Genomic DNA, 16,562 nt, shown 5'->3' on the forward strand with positions numbered 1-16,562 from the left:
TATTTTGTTTATTATTGTTTGTTAGTCTGTTATTTTGCAGTTTTGACCATCATTGTGGGTTTATTGGACAGTTTTATTGTCATTTTTCTTTTGGCGCGAATATGTCCCGCAGTCTGCCGGTCCAGCATAGGTCGTTTGAACACTTTTTATTTCTATGTTTAGGGCTGAAGTGCAGGGAGGTGACGAGAAGATTCATTTGTTTTTACTCTTCTCCCCCAGGTATGTGTTTTTATTTTAAGTTATACTTTTTATTTCTGTTTATTTAACTCTGTCTCACTGTACTGTGTTGTTGTGGCCACCAGGTGGCGTTTTTCTCCTCTTGTTTTTAGCCTGTTATGATTTTTGTGAGGAGATTTATTTATTTTTTGTTCACTTTTGTTGAATTTGGAAGAAAATGTAGACAACGTTGTTCCGCGCTGCTGTGGGGCTGAAGTGCAGGGAGGTGACGAGAAGATTTATTTGTTTTTACTCTTCTCCCCCAGAATAAAATATCCCATTGTGAAGCCTGGCTGAATGACTTCAGGAAACTCATTTATACCATCCGTTACACAAAGTAAGAAGATTAACGTTCAAATACGTTAAAAGTAAGCGTTATTAGAAATATATCAAATGTCGCATTATCGCGAAAGTATGTGTCTAACCTTCAGTAACCATGGAAACAGTGCCCCACCAACGTGTAGCCTAGCATATACGAAAAAACTGGTTAGCGTCTCTCTGTGGGGAAATTTTCCTGCCATAACTCAAATTCCTCCATACTCGTCTTCTGTACGTTTTTAAGGCTGCTCCAGTTTGAGGGGCAACGCCGTTTATGACATAATGATATAAATGATGTGGTGTGAATTCAGGTAAAGTTAGTAATTTAGTCAACACGTTAAGAGGGAGGAGGTACGGGTCGGTTTCTAAGCTAGCTATTTCAAAGTTTTGTAAATCCCGCCGTCTGTGAGTCCCAACCAAGTGTTACGTTCACAGACAAATTAACTGGACTGGAACAAATAGAAGCCACGAATAAAATGGCAAAAACAACTTGGGAAAACAATTTCAGTCGCTCTAACCAATTCTCCCGTCTCTCACTTCCGATATCCATCATGGCGCCTCGAATGTAAAAAGGATTTAGCGGTATTCAGCAGTCAGGTTTGGGTTGGTCTGTAGTGTGAAACACGGTTTTAAGTACATGAGAAAATATTAATGTCTCTATGAGCTGTTTTGTCATTTTGATTCAGTTTATCTCGGTTTTGTTTTTTTTTTGTTTTTTTTTGTTATTTCTTTCCGCTTTGTATTTAGATTTCTAACAGAACGGTGAAACTCGCTGGCATTATTTGATTATTCCGTCTGCATTCACAGCTTGTTTGCTTCAGTCTTCATCTTTTTCTCTCGGTGCAACATTCTACCATAACAACAATCCCTCTGGGGCAGACATTTCCCCCCACATGGGAGAGCAAAAAAAAAGAAAAAAGAACCATTTCACAACATCTTTGAGTCTCCCTCTTTTTCTCTGCGCCTGACAAACTCTGCTGTCAAAGCCGGTTCTGAATAAACACGTTACAACAGAACTTTCTGTCAGCCCTGTTTCTGTCGCTGTGGATTTGCAAGAGCAAACACTAACTGCTCTGTTGGCAAAAAAACAAAACTGGCAAACTTTGCGATCCCGAAGTTTGGAAGAATTTCGAAATGAACTGGAACCAAAACACCGCAGAGAGCAAATGTTAGTCGGTTTGTTCCTGTTTGTTATGTCTCGGCTGTGTCGTAACACGGTTTGTTTTTGCTCCACACAAACTGTTGGTTTGAGCGGATCGCAGCAAGTCTTGGTTGGGTTTTTTCTGGGGAGTATTTACAATATAATGTTGCATTCAGATTTTACATTCAGAATGGAAAAAAAATGAATGAAAAAAAAAGAAAAGGATGTGACAAATTCCTGGTCAAAGTCTTTGATGCAGTGAGGAGAACAGAAAATAACTTTCCACCAGACTTGAAACGTAAACTCAATAAATCTCTATGGGGCGATGTAATGTGTTTATTCATTTATTGGGTTTCTACGTTTATGTCCTGATTGAAGACAATGACTGTTTGCCTTTGAATTCAACATGATTCTGGGGGAATCATGTTGCTATAGCGACTGAAGATGTTATTTGTGAAGCTTTGTCCTGCTTATAATAATGCTAGCTAGTTCTGATTTGTCCTTGAGATTTTACACATAAACTGATATGACAGCCACATCTAAAAATTGCTTTCTAGTGTTCCTGTAGTAAGTGGTTAATAATTATTTAGATGAGGAGCAATAATTATGTTAAAGCAAAGACTAAATAAATACCGAATTGGCATTTGAAACAGTCCTTAGTGGCTTTTTATTATCAATTAATACTGTTAGCATGGTTAGCATAACAAACAGTAGCTTCTTCTCTGTGTTGCTAAAGAGTTTAAATCCTTACTGAAACTCTGAGATTTATAAAACGTGTCAATATTTCTAAATCCAACATGTTCCATATCTGTCCCATTCAATAAATTGGAATATTATTTAAAATTCAATTTCTTTGACCAACTTTAGCACCAAGTGAAACACATATAGATTAAACACAGATGTTTGAAAGCTTTTTGGGGGTTTTTTAGTTATAATGATTTTTCAATTATAACTAATGAAACCATAACATTTGAAATGAGAATATTGGATCAAAGCAATAAAAAACTATAGTTACAAACAGAAATATGAGTTTAACGAAAACTATATATGTGATACCTACTTTTTAATTAAGGTTATTGTTTTCAAAAGGTACTTTTAATCTAACAAAAGAGACAATTTGAGATGCATGTTTTAATTTATTGAACATGACTGCACTGCAGACATATCCCAACATGTAGTAGTAAATACAGTTTCATAGCTCTTATTTTACCACTATGCATTCATTTTTGATGTTTTGTGCTTCCTAGATTAAGATTTTTTTTACTCTTGTTTAACTGTTCGTGGTTGGGTTACAAAAAATACATATCTATGAAAATAGGTCGCAGACGGAGGAGAAATAAGAAACAGAAGACATCATGGTGGTCAAAACTGCAATAAAGAAAATTACAGCTAAAATATTCTTGGGAGACAGACAGTTGGAAGGTGAAACTCCGTCTCAAATCTTTTCTTTATTTGTGAACACCAGTTTTGATGTTTTTCTACAAATTCTTAATTGGGGTTCTAAAACATACACATACTTTTATCTGAACCGTTGAGACAGACGATGAGGCAGAGTTCTGTGAGACGTTCACAACTCTGAATATTATTTCCTAAGCTAGCGCTGCTTCAGACGAACTCATCCCTGACCTGTCTGCTGTGCTCTTAAGTCTCCATGATGCTGGTGAGCAGAAGCAGCTTGGTGTGTGTGTGTGTGGGCGTGTACGTGCATGTGTGTATGTGTTTTAATCTAAAAAGCATGTAGAACGGATAAAGAAAATGTTATCACATCACAGTTTGTGTAAAGGATTTAGAAAGAGAAAGGAGTTTTGTTGTAGTGCTAAGTACCTAGCATTTCACTTTAAGCTAGTGCAGGAAGCGTAAGCCCCAGATTTGGTTTTGTTTTCAGTCACACAGAGAACAAATTAGTCTCTCATAGCATCTTAACTGCTCTTTAATCACAGAGAGTCTTTGCCTCTCTGTCTTTGTTTGCTGAGCACAGCTCCACGCCCTCCCTCGCCGCCTGGCTGGCTGCGGCTCTGTAAACGCCTGGTAGGAGGGGATGGAGTGGGCAAAGCAGGCAGGGGAGAGTTTGCTCCTTTTCTCTCTCTCTCTCTCTTCCTTCTTTTCTACTCGGCCAGAGAAGGAGGGCAAAGCTGGACGGTGACAGAGGGAGAGAGAGAGACGGGTCTATGTAAACACACTTTTGGCCCGCGTCCCGCCTCAAGAGCGTCCTGAGGAGAACATCCTGCCCCTCGATGGAACTTCCTCGGCCGGCTGAAGTGCCCCATTCATAGTCGTCTTGTGAGGGGAACTTGTTTTCGCCGCTAAATGGCTGTTTCTGTTTCAGAGGTGTTTGCTGCAGTGGCTGCTTTCCACACACCCAGACCCCCACAAACACACACACCTACGCCCCTCTGCAATACCTCCTTTTTTCTCCTCTGTTCTCCTTCTGCCCACTTCCCTTTCTTCTAGCTGCAGCTATCTGCTGTAGCCTCCTCTCAGCTGAACAGGAGGAGGTGATGGAGAGAAAATATGGGCATTACTAAAGAAGGCAAGTCACATCAAAGTCTCCATGACCCCTGACCCTTTGCACTTTGACTTGCACCTACCCTCTGCAAGTTAAAAAGATAGTGTCATGTGTTTTCCATTCATATAGCGCCATTTATAGCACAATCAGGTAACCTCCAGTTGTTAGTAAAACGCTGTTTATGTCAAATATGACTTGAAAGAAATTTTACTGCACAATTTCAACACCTTCAAATTGTGTCTCTGTCCCTTTAAGGGACACTTGCTCTTTCTGAAGCTCCACCTCCAGGAAGTCATCTCGACATGGCTCCTTTATTAACCCTTTAACAAAGTTTTTACCAGCATTGCTTTTAGAAGTAGCTCTTACAACAAGCTCAGCTGATATGCAGCACCACAAGGTGTTTGCTAATTGCTGTCGGCTAGTCTGAAGGAGAAGCTTTGTCCTTGAAGGCGGGGCAAGTTTCACCCAGGTATTTTATACAACTGAGTGGTTGCCACGGGAGACTGCTATTATAGTATTTTGTTATTTTGTTTGGCCTTTTTTTAATTAATGCAATTATGCATTCAGTTCTCAGCAATTCCTTGCACATTTTTAACCCAGGTAAAATCCCTGAAACACACACACACACATTCACAGGTGTATGAAACAGGGTGCAGTCTGTTCAAATCCATTTCATGTTTGTTAAAGGGTCGTTGTAGTGTGTCGTTCTCTATATGTCTTCTCTCCTGGCTGTGGACCATCCATCCTCCTGCTGCGCCTGCAGCTGTCTTTACATTGCATCACATCGCTGCGTCCGACTCGTTACGTAATCATTGCCTCTCATGGTTCTGTTACGGTGGGTCGGGTGACCCCTCAGTGTCGGGACCTGCCAGTTCATGAATGATGAGCGAACGAGTGAATGAAAAGATCTGAACACTATATTTACAAATCCTAAGATAATGGCCAAAGGGTTTTTGTTGCCTGAATTATCTTTTAGAAAGAAAGAGGTGGTGATTTTATTTATTTTTTTTGCTCATATTTTTGGCAAAAAAAAATTCCTTAAGTCATTATTTTAGGAAGTTGATATGGATTCACAATTAGCAGCAAAGTTTAATTAATCGTCATAAAACTGAACACAACTGTAATCTTGATATTGATTACTCATACCTCTCTTTTTTTAAAATACACATTTTCATGTATATAAAATGAATTTGATTTAATTTTTTTTGTTTGTTTTTTTTTTGTTTGTTTTTGTTTTGTTTTGCTGTATTTCTCGGGTGTTTCCTTCGACAGCAGCTTGAAACCCAGTTTGGTTCATGTGGAAGTTTCCTTCTCGTAACGTGGCAAAACGTGAGCAAGTTCAATGGAAATAAACACTTTTTCAAGGCGCTCCTCGTTTAAACATGAAAAACTACCTCTAGCTACACACAAATACAAACTGATTGAACGTTGAAGTATAAAGTTTACGGATTCCCATGACTCGACACAGGCCTCTCCCTCTGAAAAGCTCAGCCATTTTTAATCTGTCTAGCTTCATGCGCTGCCAAAAGCCTCTTTAATTGTTTCCCATTTAGGCAAAAGCCACAAAACCCTGAGCGTTCCAGCATATACAAGCTGTCGCCAGACTGCAATAATTGTACATTTCAGGCCGACTTTGAAAAGGCAGGTTTTTTTTGGTGAATCAGCAGTCAGATGAGAGTCAGATGTGGACGTCCTCCATGGCCGTTGCACGACTGTTGTGTGACTGAAAGAAGCTATTTCTGTTTTTTGAGCGAGCGTTTGTGTGCGAGTCTGTCTGTAAAGTGAAATGTCCCCGCCGTGTGTGAGTGAGGACAAGAATGAAAGCGTGTTTTCTTATGTGTGGGGCGCTGGGCTGCTGAAACTGGACCTCGGTATGTTGTCACTGTAAGTGTGCCAAATCAGCGATTAACTGCGCTCCGTCGAGACAGCCGTGTGGAGGAGTGATATCCAGGAACAGGTGTGTGTGTGTGTGTGTGTAGCTATCTGGCTTTGGGAGCTCCTTGGAGAATGGCTGCAGGAATAGACCTGATGATAGTTGGAGACCAGCGGAGGTATGTTTGTTACACTGGGCTCCTAAATATCAAGGTTCTTCTCCTGTCAGTTGCAACTGGATCAGCTTGTTTGTTTCTAGAAAATCAACTCTAAAACATCTGATTAGTTTGAAGACAAATGTAATTATTTTTTTCTTGGTTTCTGATTGTAGAGTGATCCTTCCAGATTATAACCTTCTTCTTCACTACAATAGATCAAATAAAGTCGAATTAAGTTTATTTTTGTAGCACATTTCAGCAACAAGGCAGTTCAAAGTGCTTTTACATCATGAAAACATCGTACAGTCATCAATTATGAAGCAAGCGATAAACATTACATTTTGTCAAATACCATCATCAAAATCATCAAGCACATACACATCAAATATATTCAATGTTCCAGTTGCTACTAATCAAAGGCAGCTCTAAGCAGGTGAGTTTTTAGCTTTGATTTAAGGGATCTCAGTGTTTCAGCTGTTTTGCAGTTTTCTGGTAGTTTGTTCCAGATTTGTGGTGTGTAGAAGCTTAATGCTGCTTCTCCATGTTTGGTTCTGGTTCTAGCCGATAAAACAGTAGCAGATCTTTAATGTGTTGTGTTGCTAAGCCGCTCAGTGATTTATAAACTAACAGTATTTTAATGTCTATTCTCTCAGTGAAAGGACTTTAGAACTGGGTGATGCGCTCTATCTTCCTGGTTTTAGTCAGAAGGCCAGCAGCAGATTGATTTTTTTTAGGCAGACCTGTGAGGATACTGTTGAACTAATCAATGAGATAAATGATAAACACATAGATGAGTTTCTCATTAGTCCTCTAATCCTGGAAATGTTCTTCAGGTGACAGAAGGCCAACTTTATAACTCTCTTTTTGTAACTCTGAATGTTAAGGTCTGATTTTCTGTTTGCAACTAACGAAAGGCAGGACATTTAGATTAGAAAGTCACAGATTAATAATAATCTCAATGAAGAAATTGAAGCTCATTAAGAAGCATGTCTGATATCTGCTTAAAGGTTATTTTTAAGTACCTTAATCTGCCAATCGAGTCAAATTATCTTACATTACTGTCAATTTTCTGTGTATAAGTGGGGTGTTCTTGCTTAGCGCCTCAAGATTAAAATTTGTTGACTATTGCCACTATATAAATAAACTAAATTGAACTATAATTAAAATGTTATTAGATGCATTACTTGCACTATTGTCACTTTCTAAGAATTCGGGTCTGTCCTCCTGGTAAACCCTGACCCGTAACTCCAACCGTTCAAATAGAGAGAAAGAAAAACTTTTTTTGTGTGTGCGTTTTGAAGGTAGTTGGTCACAAGGGAGTTAATTTTAAAAAAATTACTGAAAAAAGGAGAAAAGTGGATCAATAATCTCTAAAAGCAGGAGCTGCGGAAACTAACAATGCTAGAGTTTGCAGCACCACTTTCTAACAGGAAACAATTGCATTATTTAAATTGTATTTTAGATATTTTATTGGACAGCTACTTAGAAAGACAAGCAATCATATATAAGGTAAGATATATTACTTTTATGCCCTAGCGTGGTTGTCCTCAGAGCGCTAATTTTGTTAGCAGCTAGCTCAGTGCCGAGTCACGGACAGAAAATATGTTTATTCAGTGGGACTTTCATGCTAAAAAAATAAAATTAAAAAAGCTAAATAAACTAAATATAACCTATCCAGCCATACAGTCACTGTGAGCTGTTACTATTACCCCACATGCTTTGTGTCTGACCACAAACAGACAGGAACATGGGGTTTCTATAGATCGGTGCGAATCGTTGATGGACCTGAATCCAGCATCCTACAGCGACTCAACGTTAACCTACAAGGTTAACGTTGTAGGTTAACGTTACATCAGGGGTGTCAAACTCCAGTCCTCAAGGGCCACTGTCCTGCAGTTTTTAGATGTACCACAGGTACAAAACACTGGAATGAAATGGCTTAATTACCTCCTCCTTGTGTAGGTAAGTTCACCAGAGTCCTGCTAATGACCTAATTATTCTATTCAGGTGTGGTGCAGCGGAGGCACATCTAAAAGTTGCAGGACACCTGCCCTCGAGGACTGGAGTTTGACACCTGTGCGTTACATGAATTTGGATTTACAGAAGCTAAATAAATTATTTACCAGGAGATTCAAACTCATAAAATAACATGGGTTAGTTACTGACATCACTGGTCCTGACAATATAATATTAAACAGATAATCTGTCAAATCAGAAGAAGACAGAAAAACAGAGAAAGAAAAAAAGAAGGGAAAAGACATGCACTTGCTCGTGGACCATCAGAAGAAAACATGGCGGACCAGTGGTTGTACTACACGGACCATAAAGAGGGACGGACAATGATGGAAATATCAGAAGCGCCAGACAAAAGTAACACGAAGCAACTGGGAATTTGGTGTCATTTTTCAGCCGCGATCTGCTGGTGTGGTGGGTCTGCGTAGAGCTGGATAAATCTACAAAGAAGTAGAAAAGCAGCCGATAACAGACTTTATTATTATTGTAAACAATCACTGCTGGATGGATTAGCTTTAACTTAGCCACCGGCTAGACTGTACACTGACGTTGCTCATTAACACCTGTATGCTGTTTGAACTTAATTATAATGTAGTTATTAAAATCTTGTCAATGTTTGGCATATTAATGAGTGATTTTAATGGTTGGAATGAGTTTTGCATCATAATTTTTAACTGATGGATTTGACAAACATTAAATAATGTAAATTAGATAAAATAATAACTTGAAATGTATTATTAGTATGAATAAGTAATTGTGAAATGTTGCATTTTTAAAGTTTAAAAACTTTAATTATTTTTTTTTACTTTAAGCACTTTTCTGGGTTGATTCATGGTGGTTTACTTAGTCTTATTTTTTACTTGCAGTCTGAGTAAAATTATTTTATGTAAACTTAAATAATACAGGTTAGTAATATTTATCTTCTTTTTTAGCTTTTTAAAGGGTTTTACCTACTTTGGGACCAAATGTAAAAGAAAACTGATAAATAAATAGGAGATAAATGAAGATAACTCCTCGGTCTTTTGAGTGGATTCCAGTTGAGGAAAACTGTAGTTGAATCCATCCTGTTTAAATGAAGGAAACTACAAACATTAAAGCAGAACGTGACATGCATTCTCCTTCTTTTTTCGTATATGAGCTACAGCTTGTTTCCTTGTTGTGAATGCTAAGCTAGTTAGCTGAGCCACAGATGACGGCAGATAAACTGTTTTTCTGTAACGATAAATTGTTTCTCTGTTATTAGCAGATTAACTAATGACTAATCCACTTAGCATGTTGAGCAGCATATGCTTGAGATTGATTGACAGCACTAGGACCCTCCTCCAAGCTCTGATTGGTTGTTTTTGATCAGGAGCGATGTATTTATGCAGCCAGCAATAGAACCACAAGGAGAAGTTTGATTTTATTTTGATAGGTTATCTGTCACATATTGCACTGTCACGACATGATGACCATTTTAACAAATATGTAGAAAAAAAAAAAAAACCCAGATTTTTATGAAAAGTCAAACACTGCGGTCTTAAAGAGTTTGATGGAATCAGACATCAAACTGCCTGGAAAAACTAAATCCAAACAGTCTGGGGTGCATTTACAGGTCGACTGGTAGATAAGAAAGGAACATTTAAGCCGGCCTTTGACTGGAAAAGAATGCGATTTTGTCTTGCAGTGCTTACAAGTGAAGCAAGACTCAAAGGCATCATTGTTTAGTTTATTTGCCATGAAATTAGGAGTCATTAAGAATGGGGGAAAATGGTTCCACATGCAGAAACCACCTTCCCTCTAATGTTTAAGGTAAACAACCAAGAAAGAAAGAAAGGGAGCCTTATCGCTCCTTCTTTTACTGCTACCTTTTTATTTTTAGACCCTTAAGCTGTTTGCAGGTAGCCCCCACTGAGAATACCAACCCTCCCCCCCACCACCACCCGATGTCTGACCTAGAAAGTTCCATCAGTGAAAAACCTAACGGCACCATCTGTGCATCCTCCTTTGGGAGGCCACAGGTTTCCCATATTTGCTTGTTTCTGCACAATGTTTTTTAATCTCCAAGGACGAAGAAACACTAATTCCTTTTCCAAAATGAGCTTGACTCACGACACAAAGGTGGCTCTATGCTGCCCGTGTGGAATTTCGAGTGGTCCCGCTAAACTTTGCTGCCCCCGGTCAAGACGGAACTGATGAAGTCAGTTTACGCAGCACCAGAGGGAGCGTGACAGTAGAAGGCCTGAGCAGGAAGCTTGGACGCGTTTCAGGCTCTTCGATGGAGGATGCTTCCAGAAAAGCATGACGCAGAATGACACTGGAGAGTCAAATACTACAAGGTTCGTGTTGGAAATTGCCATGCAGGCTTCATTTTTGACAGCAAATTGCAAAAGAACTGGAGGGAAAAAATCCCGTCAAACATTATTTTTGAAGCAAACGATTTACAAACTAAAAGGCATAGCAGACACATCGTTCAGATTTTCCACCCATCCGTCCAAGAATAAACTCATATAAACTTCTGACTCTTGGAAGAATCCATGTGGGCTGTTATCCAGAGAGTCAACTACTAAAGTGAAGGACTACTGCAAAAACTCCAGAAAAAAACCCAACAACATATATATATATATATATATATATATATATATATATATATATATATATATATATATATGATAAAATAATATGAGTAATAAATTTAAAAAAAAAATCACAACAGAAGAGTTACAGTGTCAGGCCTCAATAGAATGCCAAAGAAGAATAATCTACCTTTCTAATATGGAAAGGTAGATTATACCGTAGAATAATCTACCTATGAATAGAAGCAGCAATGGAGAAAGCCTGATCTCCTGTTCTCTTAAGTCGAGTCCAAGGGCCTTTCAGTAGCAGGGCTGCGTCCTTAATAGCAGATTTATTACGGACACAGCCCTCTGCTACGTCCGTACATACAAATATGTATAGAAACCAAACAAAGAGATGTATGTAAATACATATATATATATGCTGCAATTATATACGTCGCACTTCTCTGTAAGCCACACTTTCGGGGATTTTTGTGACTGGCACTTTTTCCATAAGCTAAATGTAACTGTGTGTTGACGCTAACTAAAAAAGCTTAACAGTTTAACTCTTGGTATGAAATCTTACACAGCACCAGCTCACTCTGCAGACGGTTCTCCGTTTCCTGCAGGTTCTCCCTTTCCTGCAGGCAGGCAGTCTCCTTGGACATTTTTTCTTGGAGAGCTCCAGCTCTCTTTGCATGTAGACTAGTTTTTGGTTCTCATTGAGCCATTTTTCCTTCTCCTTTTCCAAAAGATTGCCAAGTCTCTGGATCTCTCGCTGTAAATCAATGATAGGCGTTCGGTTCACAAACCAGCCTTTCAGATTTTGGCCAGCGCTCCATGCTGGGGTCTCATCTCACTGTGAGTTGGTTTCTTTTGACTTATAAATTTATCAATTTTGACAAATTATATCATTAACCATGATATAGTTCTATGAATTGACAGATACAGGCGCAAAGACTGCTTTGTTTGTTTCCACCCACTGATTTAAACAGGAAAATCAACATCAACCCATCTGAGCAGCAGGACGTGAACCTCAACCGAAGGCGTTTTAACAGTGAGTATATACTGGATCTAACTTCAAATTTCTGCCTATAAATTGGATTTCCTTCTCTTTTCTTTTTGTGAAAATCATTCACATTTATTGTGAATTGGTGCAGCATACATGAACTGAATTGAATTTAAAAGCAGATTGTAGGTTTTTCCTGGGGCTCACATAGAGCTGCGCAACCAGAGCTAACGTGGTGAGTTTTAAACTCCTACCTTAATTCCTCACAGGAAGTTGATGTAAATATCCATACAGGTGAGTCGGTGTGTCCAGTTTGAGTGAAAGAAGGTGTGTGCGATCCGCGCTGAGGTGAAGTTAATCAAGCAGCTACAGCGCATGGCAACGTGCTGTGTTATTGGTCCACGTGCTGCCGGCCTAAAGAATGACTGTGTGTGTGTGTGTGCGTGCATGCGCATGCATAAAATATAAACCTATTATAAACGGATCTTTTAGGAATAAATCTGCTCCGCCAGTGAAAATGCTCAGAGCAACAGAGATGCTTGCAATCCAGCTTTAAAAATAAAAATAAGTAATTTGTTTTTGTTGGGTTTTTTTAATAATGTTTTCCTAAAAATATAAACTAGCAACGCTTTGCCTGGCGGGGGACTAGTGAAGCATGGCGGGCCGCCAGGCTTATAATAAACTGGGGGAAACCCTGGACATAAGCAGGTCAGTTTTCAACCATGTTTCAGGGTCCATGTTTAAGGACCAACTTTTTTTGTTCATAAATCACTATTCAGGTTAAAGTGCCAGACCTCGACAAGAACCTTTGATCCTCTGGGATTGAATTTCCCTTGTATGAAAAACAAACAAGTTATTAGAATATTCCTGTCAGCTTCCAGCATGCTGCTTCACAGAAAATATGAAAGGGTTTGGCTGCCAGAGAGAGGATTCCTCTAACTGCCCCCAGGGGGGCTATTAATGAGGGTTCCCATGGCAGCTGTGATTGTCAGTACCTCTGGATTGCCATGTCGTTTTATTGACATTCAAATCTACCTGTGACCCGTAATTAAATCAGAAGCTTACGAAGGTCCTTCAAAGTCACGCTTTTTATATTTGCTGATCAAAACCAGCAGGTTGTGTCTGTGCATCCGAATGAAACGTCCTGCAGGAAGAAACACCTCCAACTTCCCCCAGTAAAACCAGCCTTGTTATTTTTATTACATATTTTAGCTTACATATTTGCTGAAGTATTTTTCCCTGAGAATAAAAAAAAATTGGTCACGGTCGGGTAACTGGGCTACTTAGAATCGAACACTGTGCATGTAAACATGGCTGCCGTCTCCTGTGCTGTCGGCGTGTGATGGATGAGCCGTGATGAAGATTAAACGCCCCTCAGTGTGCAGTGACAGTTCAGTCCGGCACCTCTGCAATGTGTGCCGCTTTTTGGAACTTTTTCTTTTTTTCTTTTTCTTTTTTTTTTTTTTTTGGAACTTTTTCTTTTTTTCTTTTCTTTGTTTTTTTTAGAGCTAGACTAAAAGCCCTTCCAGGTTCCCTATTGTTCACCGCGATCAATATGGAAGCACGGCATTTAGTGGCACCCCGAGCCCTCTTCAGGAAATTTAATTAAAATGATGAAAGATAGCACATCAAGGTAGAGCACTTTGACTTAGAAACTGTAAGCGATGGAGGATAAGGAAGAGTTCACACCTGCAGCAGCAAGAACGCAGCGAAGAGAAAACTATAGGCTTCATCTTTATATCAGAATATACACTGATCAGGCATAGCATTACGACCACTAGGGATATGAGCAAAGGCCTAAAGAATGACTGAGTGTGTGTGTGTATGTGTGTGTGCAACACGTGGCACCAGGTTGGATTGGAAGAGGGATTCTTTGGGTTCTGCCATCCACATAGAGGTTACCTTTAACAATGGGAATATTCTATCACACCATTCAATTCAATACTCTTTTTTTTCTGGGACCACAATTAAAGTCAAATTTGATATTGGACTCAGAAACTAATATTTTTGCTGATTTTGGTTACAATCTATGTATCTGACATTTTTTCCTCCAACAATCTTACTTTGGACTCTTCTTGAAGGACAAGTTCTAATTCAACACAAACTGACATCCAGTCTCGGCGTTTAGCCGCATGGAAACCAGATAGTTCTACATTGTTACCAGTTCGGTCTACTTATCTTTGAGGGAACCTTGGTGGCGTGATCTGTGCCATGACCTCTTTGCATAAATACATCTATATGTAGCAGCTAAGTGTTACCAGGTACCAATGCTATATGTGACCTGCTCAGACTGAAGCAATTCCATTCCCATTCACAGCTAAGATTACATCTTTGTCTGTTTTTGCAACAACAAGCTCTCTTTTCAACCACAACCACACAGAGTTTACAGTGCAGTTATACATGCACATTGTATAAATATAGTATTGAATGAACACATTTAATTGCATAATGTTTTCCTCTATTGTGCCTATGCGGAGAAAATAAAAGTCCCACAACATAGGCACCAAATGTGGCTTACATTAGAGTATCTATAGCATTTCCAGCATCTATACAGATACCCAGCTGTCTAGAAGCAAATATGTAATTACACAATTACACAAGAGTACAGATTTCAGACTGTACTCTTTTTATAAACATGCACCGCAGCTCATAATTATATGATATACATACACCGAGGTCTTTTCAACCTCACCCAATTCACAGAGGGAAGGAGTTTAGAAGTCGAGGGCGTTCAGACGATTGCAGTTTTCTGTGTATTTTCATTTACATTAGACGTTAAACAGGCCGAGGAAAAAAATATCAGTAACCATAAGTTTCAGTTTTATTGGGAGTTTATGTAGCAGAGCAGCAGCAGTGTGATGTGGGTAACAGAGAGCAGGAAGCTGGATAAAGATGAATTAAGCTAAAACCTGGATAGTACTGGAAAAAACAACAACTGGTTTGAGGCTGGGAAGCACTTCAGACCAGGGCAGAGGTTAAACCTTCAACCCTGAACATTCAGCCAGAGCTCCAATAAAACACTTCAGATCAGAGCCTTTTGCATTTTGACGACCAAGTCAAAACCCATAGCTAAACCCAGCTGAGGTTAATCAAATCCAAAAGTTGAGTGGTGGATTTTAGCTCCCTCCCATTTCCTTCATGTATTCCTGGACAAAGCTTTGAACTCCAAGTTAGATTCAATTAACATGTAGACATGCTGCGGAATATGGGTGTTTTTCTAAAAATCTGCCCCATAGACCTACACTGTCAGATCATTCCCTTTGGGACCAATAAAGTATTTTTGAGTCATAAGTAGAGCAGGTGTTTAAATTAGCTAATCAATCGCAGCTGTGTTCAGAAAATCACTTATTAATAATCACAAATAAACATCATACTGTAACGGACTGAATGTTTTGGTCTTTGTGTGGGAAATGTCTTTGTGCATTTTGGTGTTGCATCCTGATACGCTAGAGGAGCTGCTGTCAGTCAGTCGCTAAGGCAACGAGTCTGTGTGCAGCATAGCCAACACAGAGCGAGAAGAAGGAAGAAAATGACTAGTTTTGAGTTGTTCTTCAACTGTTTTTCTGTGTTATCATTTCCTTTCCTATGTACTAAATTATAATACAAACATTTCTGGGTTTCTTTTTGTTCCTGGGATTCCTCTATTGCAGCAGCAAGGCTATGGATGGAAAGCAAAATAGTCGTCTGCTTTCCAGCTTTGTGCAGATTTGCAGATGTAAACAATAATACCCAATGTTCCTACAGTCTTATATCCACCATCGTTTGTTTTTGTTTTTTTTGGACATCAGATCAGTGACATCACACAGCTTAGGTGCTGTGACCAAGCCAGCAAACTGACCGTCTCACACAAACCAGAACACACATGCAAAAACCCAACACCCCTAAAAGCGCCAGAGCTGGCTCTGGACGAACCGATTCGGGCCAGAAGAAGCAGCCCAGCAGCAACGGGCCGGGGCGGGGCAAAGAGGCACAGTGGGAGGACAGCCAGCCCTGGCGAGTGCATCGCCTCTCCAAGACAACTGTTGACAAGCCAGAGGGGCCTAACTGGGCCAAAGTCCCACAAACTGAATGGTTTCCATTGATAAAACGCTTCCTGGAGGCAGGAGGGGGAAGAAGGGATGACAGGAGACGAGGAAGAGGCGAGAAAGGCTGGGATGAGAGGGAGAGGAAGACATGGAGGAGAGATGTCAACAGACAAAATGAGGAAAAATGAAGGAAGGAAATTCAGAGAGAAAAACAGAAACTGGACAAGGAGAATTCAGAACAGAAAGATCAACAGAGAAAATAAGAGGAGGAACAAGAAAAGATGGACAAGGACGATACAAAGGCATGTAACGTTATGTAAGAACCAATAAACAGCAAGGAAGTTAAATTAAACACACTTTAACTCTGAAGCAGTTTGAAGGACAAATGCTAACACTAACACCCTCATAATGTTATGTTAATGTTGACCAGGAGTCCCTCTTAAACATGTTCACTATCAGAATAAACACAGACAGAAAGCTGGTGGGATGGTTTTGCTTTAACCATGTCTGGTAAATGAAGTGGTGTACTGGAGTGTTACATAAACAGCTTCTTTAGCTCCTAACTTTATGAGGTGGATTGTAAAGTGGTAAAACATAAAACATGCTTTACTACTTCAGCACCATTGCAAAAGTATTCATATACCCTGAACTGGTTCTCATCTTAAGCAGGTGGTGTTGCATATTTTCCAGGTAGCATAATCAAGCTACCGTTATGTTCAGTTGTTCTGAAAATGCTGCATATATATCAAACATAACTTAAAAGAAAT

The 16,562-nt window shown here is 39.4% G+C and overlaps 1 long non-coding RNA gene across 2 annotated transcripts in view; it reads left to right on the forward strand.

The window, feature by feature from the left end:
- Nucleotides 1–16,161, forward strand: part of LOC103149424 (uncharacterized) — a 49,177-nt gene extending 33,016 nt beyond the window's left edge. The window contains exons 1-4 of one of the 2 annotated variants that reach the window (XR_477466.2): nucleotides 81–219; nucleotides 11,516–11,622; nucleotides 11,757–11,818; nucleotides 15,559–16,161. This is a non-coding gene — a long non-coding RNA (uncharacterized LOC103149424). Of the gene's footprint in view, nucleotides 1–80; nucleotides 220–11,515; nucleotides 11,623–11,756; nucleotides 11,819–15,558 lie in introns of those variants that run through there. The other variant, XR_477468.2, reaches the window with a different exon arrangement.
- Nucleotides 16,162–16,562: the final 401 nt, after the last annotated feature.

The sequence above is a fragment of the Poecilia formosa genome, unplaced genomic scaffold (assembly GCF_000485575.1).
Source record: "Poecilia formosa unplaced genomic scaffold, Poecilia_formosa-5.1.2 Scaffold227, whole genome shotgun sequence".
Taxonomy (NCBI): Eukaryota; Metazoa; Chordata; class Actinopteri; order Cyprinodontiformes; family Poeciliidae; genus Poecilia; species Poecilia formosa.